A 15,253-nucleotide genomic window follows, 5' to 3' on the forward strand; every position below is an offset into this window, starting at 1 on the left:
CATTTAAACTAGCTAGTGTGCTGAAGGTTGGAGACTTTTCACCTATAAAACAGAAACTTGCTGATTTACTAGATAAAACCAACACACCAGTTCAATTGCATAGATTGAACACCTGATATGAAGTGTGCACTGCAAACACGAGCATTATTTATGATCATCTCCGTCCAGTCTGTACGCCGTATTGCATTCAACCACAATTGTCTTCTTGATTTCTGTGAAGGAATGTCTGCCGGGATCCAGTATAACTTTAGTTTTGAAACAAAAGTGCTGTTCCTTCTATTCTGGCAGCCAAAAACCCAACAAGAAGACATTTTAAAGTCAAAACCTCAAACTTTTAGCGCACCTGCTATGAGTTCTGCCTTATGTTTTGCCTCCAGCTAGAGCGGTGACGTCACAGTGACGTAGGCGATTAAGGGGTCTATACCGCTGTTGTCACTGTCATAAAAACGGGCTGATGACTTCCTTGTTCTATAAAGTCCCTCCTTCAAGAAACATGTAACGAGTTCTGATTGTGTCAGCGGTTCCTGTGTTGTGATTCGACAGCAGCTTATAGCACGCGGCCCTCCTGGAAGTGACGTCATTACTGCAGAAACTAAAGGGATGTAGTACAAATGGGTCGTTTTTTGTAGGCGAATTCTGTTAAATAAAATATCTCGCTTGGCATTTAACTTTGAGCTTTAGAATTTTACAGATATTATTTATACTCTAACAACAACATTACACACTAACTAAAGTTTAAAACATGGAATCACGAAGAACGGGACCTTTAATGTAAACTGTCTATTTGATGGATTCTATTGGTGGGATGTAATATGGCAGATGGCAACCAATAGAACTGTTGTAATTCCTATTGGAATAATGCCAAAAACAAAAATAAATTTTGTAATGGTTTAATGAAAACTGTAAGAATTTCCTTTTTCTTTTTTTCAGCTGGCTTATGATATTCATACTGTGCTGCACATTATTGACAAAATTGAGCTGAAGCTTGACTTTGCGAAGTTAAAATCGCAAATTAAATCGCAATCACAATATCTGTCAAAAAAATCGTAATTAGATATTTTCCCCATATCGCACAGCGTTATATATAATATATATATTTTAGGGTTGGTAAGCGATTGCAATTTTTCATCTAATTAATTACATGATGTGGTGGTTAATTAATCTAACTAGAACACATCAAATTTGGAGAAATTACTCTGAAAAGATCATTTAAAGTCATTGTTGTGCAAAGCATCAAACAGAGATTTCAAAAAGTAGGTTCAGCAAGAAATATTTTGTTTGATAAAATTTATTACATATACTCTTTTGGACCATGTGAGTAAATGATGATAGAATTGTCATTTTTGGTTGGGTGAACTATAACTTTAATAATTTATTTTCTTAATTTTATTATTACTGTGAAAATATAAAATTATTTCTTTAATTAAATGATACTCTAATAATAAACTAAAAGCAGCTGTTACTACACAGAGCCGTTGTTAACTGAGAAGATGCGCAAATCCACTTCGTTTTCAGCGTTTATTTGCGCATCTTCTCAGTTAACAACGGCTCTGTGTAGTAACAGCTGCTCTATGTGAAATCACCTGAGGGAATTTACCGCTGATTAGAGAACCGGCTTTACTGACGAGATGCATAACGATCGGCCAATCATGATCGGAGCAGCCCTAATGATAACTCACTTAGATTTGTCATATCTTGATTTTACTGGCTAGATAGCTACTACAGTGTTTCCCACAGAATTAGATTCTATTTGCGGTGGTGTGGTGTTTGGGGACCGGGGGGGGGGATTAAGTTAAATATATATATATATATATATATATATATATATATATATATATATATATATATATATATATATATATCATAAATATATCATAAATATATCATATATTTTTAGTGTGCCTAATATTTTTAGGGATAATTCACCCAAAAATGAAAATTCTATCATCGTTTACTCACCATCAAGTTTTTCCAAACCTGTATGAGTTTCTTTGTTCTGTTGAACACAAAGGAAGATATTTGGAAGAATGACAGAATCAAACAGATCTCGGTCCCCATTGACTTCCATAGTAGGAAAAAAGATATACTATGGTAGTCAATGGGGACCGAGATCTGTTTGGTTACAAACATTCTTCCAAATATCTTCCTTTGTGTTCAGCAGAACAAAGAAACTCATACAGGTTTGGAAAAACTTGATGGTGAGTAAACGATGATAGAATTTTCATTTTTGGGTGAACTATCCCTTGAAAGACATTGCTATTGCTACATTGCTATGCCATTGCTACACTTTCTATGCTATGACTGCTCCACAGACTTCTTGTTGCAAATTTTGCTCACACACACACACACACACACACACAAACCTGGACCTGGAGATGGACACACACACACACACACTCAAACTCACAAACTTACTGACACGCTCACACACTCAAACATTCAAAAAGACTCACACACACACTCACACACACAGGCTCACACACACACCAAACTGGACCTGGAGGTGGACACACACAGACTCTGACACACACACACACACACACACACACACACACACACACAAACCTGGAGATTGAGGTGGACAAAAACCAACACACACCAACCTGAACCTGGAGATAATAATAGTATAATGTCTAGTCTGGTGGCTGTGATATATATAAACCTACCAACGTCCGTTGCCATGATTTTTGGAATGACTGATCGCGAGAGGGAAAAAATGACGTTTTAGTCACATAACATCGGTTAATGGAAACGCCGTCATTTCGCAATAGTTTTTTATCGATATTTAGAAAAAAAAAAAAAGTTTTGCGCGTATCTGTAATGGAATCGCGACAGCGCTTAACATAGACTAACTTCTCAGAGTTATGTTGAGCAACAGTGTTCATTACTAACCATTCAACTCCGGATTGATTCATGTTTTGATTCAGATCGTGTTCAAAGAGGAGGGGCTAGTCGTGCGTGCCTCCGTTGTCAGTTTGTGAGAGGGAGGGAGCAAGCAGCGCGCAGCTCTACAATAAAATACAATTGTACCCATATTAAATAGTTTAAAAATCTGAATCAATCCGTGGCGGTCAGCGTTGATATTGTGGCGGACGGCCACAAATTAATGAATGTATGGGAAACCCTGTACTGTATAAAAACGATTTGGTATTTACTAGTTAAACTTGAATCCCATTGATCAAATATATTTAAAATATCAAAACTTAGATGTAGTCTTTGGGCTCACATGCAGCAAGTGTGGCTTCAGAGAAAATGTAGGGGAATCCCCTCTTAGGTGACTAGAGGGGATTATGTGTGGGGGAGGGTCATTTTTAAGACTTCTATTTTATTTTCTCACCTACATGTTTGTTCCAGTCTATGGATTGTTGAGTCAGTGTATTTGTTTTTACAGTGGTGCAGCTTAATTTATTTTTTTTCATAGATGTGGAAAAAGCATATGATATGCTTTGGAAGCAAGGACTACTAATAAATATGAAAAACATGGGTGTCTCAGGAAGAATGTACAACTGGGTATTAGACTTTTTATTAGACTGGACAATTCAGGTTAGATTGGGAACATCATACTCTAAGGCAGGGGTCAGCAAGTAAGTTTGGCATCGGGCCAAAAAACATTTTCACCACTAAATTTTTGAATGCAGTCGATGCTGAAGCTGCAGCACTCGGGTGTTTATTAGTCGCTGAAGCGCCACCCTCAGGACATTTAGTGGAACTACAGCTGGGTTGGACTTCGGTTGTTTTGTTGTAGAAAGTTCTCTTATTATAGATGTACACAATCCATTTACCGTATTTTCCGGACTATAAGTCACACTTTTTTTTCATAGTTTGGCGGGTCCTGCGACTTATAGTCAGGTGCAACTTATTTATCAAAATTAATTTGACATGAACCGAGAGAAATGAACTAAGATAAATGAACCAAGAGAAAACATTACCGTCTCCAGCCGCGAGAGGGCGCTCTATGCTGCTCAGTGCTCTCTCGCGGCTGTAGATGGTAATGTTTTCTTTTGGTTCTTGGTTCTAAATAAATGCGACTTATAGTCCAGTGCGACTTATGTTTTTTTTCCTCATCATGATGTATTTTTGGACTGGTGTGACTTATACTCAGGTGCGACTTATAGTACGAAAAATACGGTACACACATTGTTGGCATAGGTGATATTTTTGCACGGTCCCACTTTATATTAAGTGGCCTTAACTACTATGTACTTACATCAAAAAATAAATACAATGTACTTATTGTGTTCATATTGTCTTGCAACTTTTTTTTTTGCTGCTATTGAGTTGGGAAATCTATTGGTATTTGTATGGGTAAGTTAAGGGTGTGTTAAGGTGTAAGGGATGGGTAAATGTGTAATTATACATGTAATTACAGATGAAATTATGTGCAGATATTTTTCAAATATAAGTACAATGTAAAAACATGTATATACACAATAAGTGCATTGTACCAAATTAATAATTAAAATTTAACTACATAGTAGTTAAGGCCACTTAATATAAAGGGGTCCTCAACTGACTTGTACCTAGACACTTAAAAGGAAACTGGTTAATATAATTAACCGACAGAGGGCTTAAATGGCACTGTATACACACTAGTGTAGAGTTTTTGATGAGCCCTAAATAAAAATGAAATATATCACACAATCAGAAAATTTTTTCAGGTAGCACTCATATTGCTTATTACTGGTAAACAATGCAAGCATCATCAGCTGCGTTCATCTTCTCATCACAACTGAACTGAAAATATGCCATAATGATAACACACGATTTGTCTTTATTTCTGTATTAACGTTAAACCAGAAAATTATACCGAATAGGTCGCCTTTGGTTATAAGGCATTCGTCTGAATTAAATTTGCTTCGGCTTATATACCCTTGTGAAAAAGAAGTGCACTTAAGTATATAAAGTGGAAATAATATACTTTAAAATAACACACATAAATGCAAATTAAATATGTTATTTTTGCCGCTTAAGTACATTGTGTTTGTAATTAATTTTAAATGTATCACATTTTAAGGTTATATTAAATGCAAGAAGTTGAACTTTTGAGTGATTTTTTTGAACAACTTAAGTGGGACTTAAGTGGCACTTTTTAGTAGATCTTTATATGTACAATTATATGTTCCTAATTGCTTCTAGTGTCTTTAAAATATGCATAAAGTGTACTATTAATATATTGACATGCAATTAATGTGAACTAAAATACACTTTAATGTCAGTTAACAATACACTTGAGTGTGAATTAAATGTAATGTTTTTGACCATATAATTGCATATTATTTGTAATTAATTTCAAATATATACAACTTAAAATTACATTATTGCAATTAGTTTAACTTTTGAGTGATATTTTTGAACCACTTAAGTGGGACTTTAGTATATTTTATGTGATTTGAAATATGGTAAATATGTACTTCTGAACAAGCAATTAATGTGAACTAAAATATACTTCAATGTCATATATCTCTGGCAATAAAGTTGAAATTTAGTATATTATATAATAATAATAATAATAACCTCTTAATAACCTAGTTAAAATCAAAGCAAAAAGACAAAATGGTTAACCCTCTACATTTATTGACAAATCAATCTCTAAAACAAATACACAAAAACGCTTTTTGCTGATGCACTAGAAAAACTGAACACTATACAGTTACAACACTTCAACTCACTTATTAGAAAGAGTCTGGAGAACAATGCTAATTTCACCATCATGGAAAACATCATCTTCAAGATGTGTAAATCTGTTTCCTCATCGGGGACCTAAAAATGTCCACACAGTCATAATTTACTGTATAACTATACTTGTGGAGTCATTTGGTCGCCATAACATATAGGATTACTAACACACAAACAACACACATTTAATAAAAAATAAAAAAAAGAAAGAAAATTATCTATGCATGTACAACAAACGAGACGTTATTGTAAAACATTACCATAGTGGGTTACTTGTACCCATGGTTTCACAGACAAGGCTTAAGACCAGCCCAAGGCTAAAATGTAATTCTGAGCTGTTTCAACTGATAGAAACTTGCACTGACTGATCTTTAAAATTACCAGTGCCTTTGTTTTGTCTCAAGATGCACACCAGTAATGTTTTTTCTAAGGCATGTCAAGGAAAATGACTTAAATGTCCTAACTGAACTATGATCCGGCTAAGTTTAAGCCCCGTCTGTGAAACCAGGCCATTAGTTCTCAAACATTAAACAGGACTGAAAATTTTCTTCTAAAATCTTACTCCAGCATTAGTGAATGCAAGTTTGACTAAATAAATAAATTAATTTAAAAAAAGAATTCCAGATGAACTTGCTGGGACATGCTGTTTGTCAGTGTCCCAGAAGCTCTTCATCGGAAGTAAACTTCACATGTCATGAAGCTGCACACCATCTCTCCACAGTCTGTGTGAATGGAAAAATGATCCAAAGAGGCAGGAAAGTCCAAACAACTTCCTTGAGGAAAGAAAGAACAATTATTATAAAACATATCCAGCCATTATAAATGGTTCAGTTGAGTAAAAGCAATAGACACAGTTGCAGTCCAAAGTTTATATACACCTTGCAGCATCTACAAAATGTTAATAATTTAAGCAGTAAGAGAGTAGAGAGGTAGAATAATACAAATATAAAAATGCAATTACTGCTCTGATGAAGCAGTATATTCTGCAAGGTGTGTGTAAACTTTTGACCACATCTGCATCACCTAAGATCTGAATTAGGGCTGAAACGATTCCTCGAGTAACTCGATTACAAAAAATGATCCAGGCAAATTCCTCTGCCTCGAAGCCTCTTTTAATTTATTTTAAATGTCACGTCAGGTTCTTTCGCAATGATTTTTTCAATGTGACACAAGGCGTTTACGTCACCCTCAAAGCAGAAGGAGACACGAGCGCTGCTTCCGAAATCGCATACTGCAAGGAGTCAGCTGTGTTTTGATTTGAGGGCGCGGGCAAACGTAAAGATAACGTCATGGCGTGTGTCCATTGCAAGATAGAGCTAGCATACCACAACTAGGGCCCTATGATTTCCGCGATGCAGAAAACACGGAGGGAATCGCGGAATCCAGTCATAAAAATGGAATTTACAGTTTAAAGCGGAATGACCCTGAATTTGCCAAATTTTGAATGAATTAATCAAAAATAGGTCATTGCACTTACATCAAATCACGATATGGACTAATATCTTTAAATATTAAGCTTGAACCGTCTATTTAAATATGAATCCTGCATGTTCTGCGTGTCTCTGTTAATGAATGGAGCAGAAGCGCGTCTTCCTTTATTAACAGAAGGAAATGCGCGTGACGCTCGCGGAAATTTCAGCGTCTGGTGTCTCACTAAATAAGGACGTGAACTAGTGTTGTCACGGTACCAAAATTTCAGTATTCGGTACCGATACCAGTAAAAATCCACGGTTCTCGGTAGGGCTGCATGATGTGTCGTTTAAGCATCGATATCGCGATGTACGAATCCACGATAGTCACATCGCAGGATGTGCGATGTAGGCTGTCGTAGTTGATCCGTTATTCATTAACTGTACGGGGCAGCTACTCCCCTGCCCTTGACGAATGTGATTCGCAGATTAATTGCACAGCTTAACCATCAGAGAGTGAAAGTTTATAATTGACAGGACTGACAGAGAGAGAGAGACAGGGAGAGAGAGCGCGCGCGAGAGAGACAGAGAGAGAGAGCGCACGCGCGAGAGAGACAGAGAGAGAGAGAGCGCGCGCGCGAGAGAGACAGAGAGAGAGAGAGCGCGCGCGCGAGAGAGACAGACAGAGAGTACATTAGAAGTACCATCAATGTTTATAGAAATGTATATGGATTTATTTTGCATGAATTTTTTTTTTCTTATGAATATATATGTATTTTTGTTTTGTTTGTTTCTATTCTGCTATGTACAATGCTTTGGCAATATGTACCTTTGTATGTAATGCCAATAGAGAAATATGAATTGAATTGAGAGAGAGAGAGACCGAGAGAGAGCGAGCTGTTTTCAAACAACACGAGCGCTGTCTTGCTCTCTCCCTCCCGCAGATGAATCAATTGACACGATGGTGTCGATGTTTAAATCATTTAAAATGAGAATGTAAGTGTGCTCACCCCATTTTTGTTTGTAAGAAAAAATATCGCAATATATATCGCAGAAAAATAAAATATCGCAATGTCATTTTTTCCCAATATCGTGCAGCCCTAGTTCTCGGTACCAATTTCGGTACCAAAGCAAAACACAAAAATATGCTAATTAAAAAAAAATAACTTTTTAGCACTAAAAATAAAACCAATGCCATTCTTTATACTTATTTACAATTGTGTTTAAAGTTTTTCTACAAGTTATATAATTATGAAAAACAGTAAACAAGTTTCACCCAAATTTAATTTGTCTTTTAATTTATGAAATTTAAACACATTTTATTTTTGGTAAATAAAGGGGATTTGCTATTAAAATTAAAACATGGAAGAAATATTGTGATTTATTTCTTTAAAAAATAAAGTTTGATAATTTTTTTCAACAGTAGTAGCAGTATCATATACATTTTACTAAATAATAGTAATATTCCTAGCACAATGCTTTTATGTAAAAATTAACTTTTAGGCCTAATGAATGCATATTTGTCATTTTAACTGAACTTAAGACTGGTGGTGATGCTTAAGATATTTTTGGTCATTGAGGGTTTCTGTAAAAAAAATAGTAATAGATCATATTAATTATTATTAAAAGATTTACTACTACTAATTCTACTATCATACTAATGTATATACAATGCACTATGAATTGATGAGCTGCTGGGTTCATGAATATTAATCACGTTGTCTGCGTTCGGTCAAACTGATTTGCTGAAATCAAAACGGGCGGTACTAGATCAGCGCCAGCCAATGAAATTGCCATTTGGGCATTAGCTCCACCCACTACCGGAGAAACCGGTATGTCTTCTGCTAGTTTAAAAATTAATATGAATAATTCTAAATGAACTCCATTATTTTGACAGGAGAAGACAACAAAGAATAGTTTACATGTAGCGTGTCGATTCAGCGTGGTAAGACTCTGGCTCTCTCTCTCTTTGCATGTGTGAGAAACAGCGCTATCAGTAAAGCGACGGTGAGTCATGCGCCTTCACAAAGAGTTTACAGAGCATCAAATACAGGTGCGAAGTCTCACCGCTACACTACTTTGATGAAATAGGCGTTTCTGTGTCCTGAGAAGCCTCAGGTGCAACTTCCCTCGCTGTCGCAGAGCTTTTTTGAAAAAGCGTAATATTGTACTTTGCGTGACAGCTGCCATTGTCGCCGAATATTAATGAAAGATGACGGCGTCAGTTACGCACAACACGTGACATAGTCTAATCAAATCAAGTTTGAAAACAGCCGCATTTTACCGTGCAGCATTTCGATTGGTCAATCTATAAATCAGACTGACAAATCAACATTTTCTTATTTTACTTATTTTATTTTAAGCAATCGGAAATCTGAGGCCCCCTCGTGGCTACGCCACTGCCTGCAACACGGCCTTTAAGTACACTAAAGTGGCATTTAATATACATTATATATTACCTGCAAATGCACTTTTAAAAAAGTATACTCTTAAGATTGGAAGTACACAAGTACACTTTTAATACAATTAAGCACACTTCTTTTTCACAAGGGTACCATGATGGTGCTTCCTTAGAAATTGACCAACAATTTTAATTTACCTGAACAAACTCAACGTGCCCTGGTTTGAAATGTATCTTAAGCTCTTTATCTCTGATACTCATTTCAGTGTGGCTATTGTTATCATATCTTGGAGGAGAGACCTCTATTTCTAATGCGCCACTCAATCCTTAAACCCTCTTGTAACGGGTGGCTCGTGCTGTCAAAATAGGCCCGTGTCCGTTATGATCGCTAGAACATACTAGGGATGGGCGTTTTCCGCAAATATCACATTCGAATATTTGAGCTCACAAAAAACGAATATTCGAATATTCGTTTATTTAAATTAAGTTTAATGAGACAGACGTTATTTTTCAGCAACATTTATTGTTTCCGTCATTTTGAACAAGCTTACATACAATAAGCTGGTACATCACACATCGTGTTTTGTATCTGAAAACCTTTAACAATGCGTGCAAACAAACAAAAGTACAGATTAAAAGCAACAAAAAAAAAGTGAACAAAGAAAAAAAAAGTGAACAAAGAAAAAACGTAAAGCAGCCTGCAGCAATTAGGCTATTGTAGAACGTAGCCTACACTTAACTTTGACAGCAAATCTTTTTTGCTTTTTTTTCTATTGTTTTACATGTTCTTGTTAAGAAATACGGGCATGTAAACTAGGGCTGTCGCGGTTAAGAAATTTCCCCTGCGGTTATTATGGGTGGCTCAATAGCGCGATATGCGGTATTACCGCCGTTTTTTTTTTTTTTACATACCTAATTTATCCTGATTTTGCTGCATACAAAGCTCTATCGTTGAGTTATGTAGCATATATTGTTGCTTTTTTTAACTGACAGAGACGTTTTAAAACATTTTTATTTATTGTTAAATGCCAAACAGCAACAAGAACATGCGTTTTCCAATAATTTTTTTTTTTTTAAGAAATCAAGTTCTAACATGTATTACATGTATGTGCGCGCGACTTTGGACAGCAGCGGAAATCTAGACTGATTATCGCGTCACCACTGGCCCACCAGGACAGTGGATTCGCGCTGGAGTCGATGCACTCCTCATGCAGATAGCGTGTGAGCTCGTTATCTGCTCACGCTCTCTGGGCACTGACGCGGAGGTTGTCCCTGACTTCAGCAGGTATGCCTGTTACTTTCATGGCTGTATTTTACAGATTTCGCAAAGGCTTCAGCTACTCCTAACTGTCGGCCGGTCTCAGCTGTTCTTTTTGATGTTGCTGCGCGATCTGATGCTTGAGGGGGCAGCTGCGCTGGATGACAGGTGACACTCTAAAACGCTTAACATGGCTTAATGTACTAAGACAGTGATATTAACAGACCAAACTCACTAAAAATCATACTAATAAAGTATACTATCTATGAAAAAATCAGATGAGCCCTGAATATGAATGCAACTCGTTTAATAACACGTTAAGCCTTTTCCTCCCATAGAAAACCGTTATAAGAAAACGCTTAATGTGGCTTAATGTACTAAGACAGTGATTTTTAAAAACCAAACTCACTAAACATTATACTAATAAAGTAGTATACAACGTACAAAAAACAAAACAAAAAAACAGATGATCCCTGGATATGAATGCAAGTCGTTTAATAACACGTTAAGCCTTATGATGGTTTTCTATGAGAGGAAAAGGCTTAACGTGTTATTAAACGCGTTGAATTCATATTCAGGGATCATCTGATTTTTTTGTAGATAATATACTTCATTAATATGATGTTTAGTGAGTTTGGTCTGTTAATATCACTGTATTGGTACATTAAACCACATTAAGCGTTTTTCCCGTTAAGCGTTTTAGAATGTCCCAATGACCTCAAATTAGATGTATTGCAGTGTCACAGGAACCTTTTTTGCAGCACATTTTGCATATCGGCTCATCTATATTCGCTGGCTCGTCCTTTTCACTGGGTTGAAAGCCAAAATGTTCCCAAACTGGCAACGTGACATTAGGTTTTGGGACGAGATCGAGCGCCTCCCATCGTTTCAGCCGGCCTATTCAAAACTAACGAAGCACAATAAAGCTACAACGGCTCACGAGAAAATTACACTCGTGACCATATTGTATCATTAATATAATTTATTTAACATTGAATGCACAGTGACAAATTGAAAAAAAAAACAATAAGGCCACAGCCTCATAAAAAAAAAATAAAAAAAAAAAAAACCTGAACACTGCGGTTGCTATCTTTCCTCTGCGGTTTGCTTGTCAGTAGCGCGGTATTACAATTTTGCGGTTATCGCGACAGCCCTAATGTAAACATGATCGGGGGAAAGTCGGCTCCTGGAGAAAACGCGCTCTGACGGCACAGACATTGGCGGGACTCACAAATAACGGTGTGCTAAGCGAATAAGTTTTGTGAAGCGCTTAGTGTTTTCGTTTCACCACTGAATGGGATCCTCATCTGGTGGAATACATGGCTCCAGCAAGAACTGTTCCCACTCGTCTCGGCTGGACTGTCTGTAATCATCGCTGAAGAACTGGCTCAGCCTTTTCCGACGAGTGGGCATTGCATCCTCTTCATCGTTGATGACGGCGGCTGCATCCGCATCACTCGCATTAAGGAAAATGTTCTGATAATATTCAAAAAGTTTTTTTCTTACTACTTCTCTCATGTTTTCGTCGAAGGAACCTGAGATGTTTGTGCCGAGGGTCTAGGGCAGACGCGAGAAGAGGAGTTTTCACTGCATTCTCCAAGTTAGCGGTGTTTATTCGTTGCTTGAGAGATGCCGCAACAATGTTCTTGAATTCGGTCACTTTCTGTGATTCTCCACGGCATATTTGAAGTACTGTAGAAGACCGCAGTTCTTAGGGACCGTTCACTTATCGCGTCTTTTGCATGCTCAAGTTCGTTATTTCCAATGTAGGCGAGTGGTATGCGCGCTCATAATGGAAGCGACGCAGTCGCGATGTCCGCACTGCATCGAGTTAAAAACATCTCAACTTTTCTGAATGCCGCAAGCGCACCGCATGTCATGTGACAAGAACTAAACATTCAGCTTCATCGTTTCCTGTAACAACGTTGAAAGCTCAGCCAAGATGAAGGAACAGCTGATCATAGCTGTATATGGATTGCCATTTTGAAATAAATTTAGTAGCAGAGCTACTAAAAGCGAATCAATTAATCCTTTGCTGAAATTTCTGCGTCTTCATGGAAAGAGCACGTCATTGGCAGACGCCCCAAAAGCGCTTCTGCCCGAGCGCCTTGGAAAGAAGGAGAAAGCGGCCTAGCATTTTCCATGCGTTTTTAGGCGCGATATGTGAACAGCCCCTTATTCATTAATTATTTTTTGCTTGCATACATCTTCAAATATGCCGTGGAAAATCACAGAAAGTGACCAAATTAGGTTTTATTGTGAATTTTTTTTTTTTGCGAAATTCGAATATCATTTTTATTTATCGAATAATTAGAGTAGAACGAATATTCGAATGTTTGACTATCCGTGCACACCCCTAGAACATACGCACGTTAGTCTGACGCCTGTTTATGTTCTGCAGATTAGCGAATCTCTATGCCATCCTTGCAGTGTAAACAACAGCTTTTGGCCAAAACAAAGACAAGTGTTCTAGCGCATCATAGCTGCGCATTTTTTTTTTGCGGCTGAGTTTCGCTTTAGTTCGCGTCAGCCGTTTTATCTTCCAGCATCTAAGACTGTCATCAGTATAACTATTGGCATAATCGTAAGTTATTATGTAATAGGAATTACAAAATACTGAAACACTCTATAGAAGTAAAACTTTTAAATAGATTGACGGCGGAATGCGCATGAGTTCCCAAAATAGAGCCAAATCCGGCGATACAAAGCTAATGGTCATAAAACATTTCCAAACAACTTGAAATCGTATATATTTAGTTTTCACCCTGAAACACAGATTTCTATAATATAAACGTTGTTAGAATAATACATTTACCAAAGAACAGAATTAACTGCTTTATTAGCTTCATACAGAGATGCAGCTGAAATCTGTATATTTCTAAACATACTGTATATTGAGGCTACATTAGATCACATACATATGAATCATATGTACACATACACATAAATCCATGTAAAATTTACCTGATAATCCCCGTAGTTAAAACCAGGCATATTTGGATTACATGCAGGTGTAGTATGAAGGCTTTAGCATGAACATTTTTCTGCAGTACCAATGGTGATTTCAGAATAAAAGTCCTTGTCTGTGTTCATATAGAAGTCCCAACTGTGGGCCTTTTCTTTCTTTCTTTCTTTCTTCCTTTCTTTCTTTCTTTCTTTCTTGCGTTATTTTTTAAGATAATACCATATTTTTATCCCAGTTAAATTGTCAGTAACAAAAATTTATATTCAAGAATTATTAATATATTTTTTTTCTTTGTAGGGATAGGGTGAAAAGGGGTATCTAGAGATTGTTACTTGTTGATGTTATGTTGGTATGTTTAAATGTTTCTGGCCTGTGTACTTAAATGGTTTTATTATAATATTTGTATCTGGACATTCTTAGTGTGTATAGTATTTTGAGAAGCGTGGGGAAAAAAAAGGGCTGTTTCCGCCCGGTTTCGAACCGGGGACCTTTCGCGTGTTAGGCGAACGTGATAACCACTACACTACGGAAACCACATGTCTCCCCTGCTTTGCATATGGACTGATGGTCCACTGAGAATCTGTGACTGGAGTACTCCACACGTGACTGGAGTAATTGCTGCTGTACATGATTAAATTATATTTTAAAATATATTTCAATAGATTTTTTATTATTAGAACAATAGTTATTTTAATCTGTAATACTATTTCACAATATTTGTGTTTTTACCAAATTTTTGAGTACATAAATGCAGCCGTGGTGCACAAAAGAGACTTAATAAAAAAATGTTTTCAAAAATCTTGACAGATACTGTACTATTGAATCTCAGTAAAGGTAGACAGTTAAACAAAGGCAAAGAATAAAAAGAAAAAATTCATCGGTTAAAATAAAAGTTGTTTCCGCCCGGTTTCGAACCGGGGACCTTTCGCGTGTGAGGCGAACGTGATAACCACTACACTACGGAAACCACATGTCTCCTCTTTATGAATGCTTTATGAATGCAAATAGGAATATTTGGCAATATAGCTCAACTCTGTCAGTAGTGTTTGATCTCTTAACATTCCAAATGTGTGTTATTGTGGGAGTAACACACCTCAGTACTCAAGGGGGTGCTAGAGTTAACTTCATCTATTGGTTCTTGATGTTTTCATTCCAGATGTGTTGGTAATAAGGTAGCCAAGAATAACTTGGTGCATCCCAAATTGTGTCCTTATGCATTGTTCCGAGGGCTTGCAAAATTCGGTAGCCCAAAATTAATTTAACTAGCACAAATAAAAAAAGACATCAGCTGAACTTTACTGCGGACAAATCAATATGATAAGCAAAAACTAGTAGCATATAGGGATGTAACGATTCACATTTGAAATTTACAAGGAATATATGGGAATTTGGGGGAATTTATTGGAATTAATTGAAAATTTGGGGTAGGGCTGTGCAATTGTTCTTCCCAGTCTGGGGTATCTTCGTTGTTGGTGTTCACTATGTCCGTTCCACACAGGGCCACCTTAAAATGGGAGACAGAGCATAGAAAAGGCAGGTCAGTA

The 15,253-nt window shown here is 36.8% G+C and overlaps 1 long non-coding RNA gene and 2 other non-coding genes across 3 annotated transcripts; all 3 read right to left on the bottom strand.

Annotated features, from left to right (window-relative positions):
- Nucleotides 1-5,559: 5,559 nt before the first annotated feature.
- On the bottom strand, nucleotides 5,560-9,879 carry LOC132117364 (uncharacterized). The gene is made up of 2 exons (XR_009425745.1): nucleotides 9,685-9,879; nucleotides 5,560-6,449 (listed from the first exon to the last, which is right to left on the bottom strand). It is a non-coding gene; the product is annotated as an uncharacterized LOC132117364 (long non-coding RNA).
- Nucleotides 9,880-14,169: 4,290 nt separating this feature from the next.
- On the bottom strand, nucleotides 14,170-14,242 carry trnav-aac (transfer RNA valine (anticodon AAC)). Its single transcript has one exon. It is a non-coding gene; the product is annotated as a tRNA-Val (tRNA).
- Nucleotides 14,243-14,603: 361 nt separating this feature from the next.
- Nucleotides 14,604-14,676, bottom strand: trnav-cac (transfer RNA valine (anticodon CAC)). The gene has a single exon. It is a non-coding gene; the product is annotated as a tRNA-Val (tRNA).
- Between the last annotated feature and the right edge of the window lie 577 nt (nucleotides 14,677-15,253).

This window comes from Carassius carassius, chromosome 36 (assembly GCF_963082965.1).
Source record: "Carassius carassius chromosome 36, fCarCar2.1, whole genome shotgun sequence".
Taxonomy (NCBI): domain Eukaryota; kingdom Metazoa; phylum Chordata; class Actinopteri; order Cypriniformes; family Cyprinidae; genus Carassius; species Carassius carassius.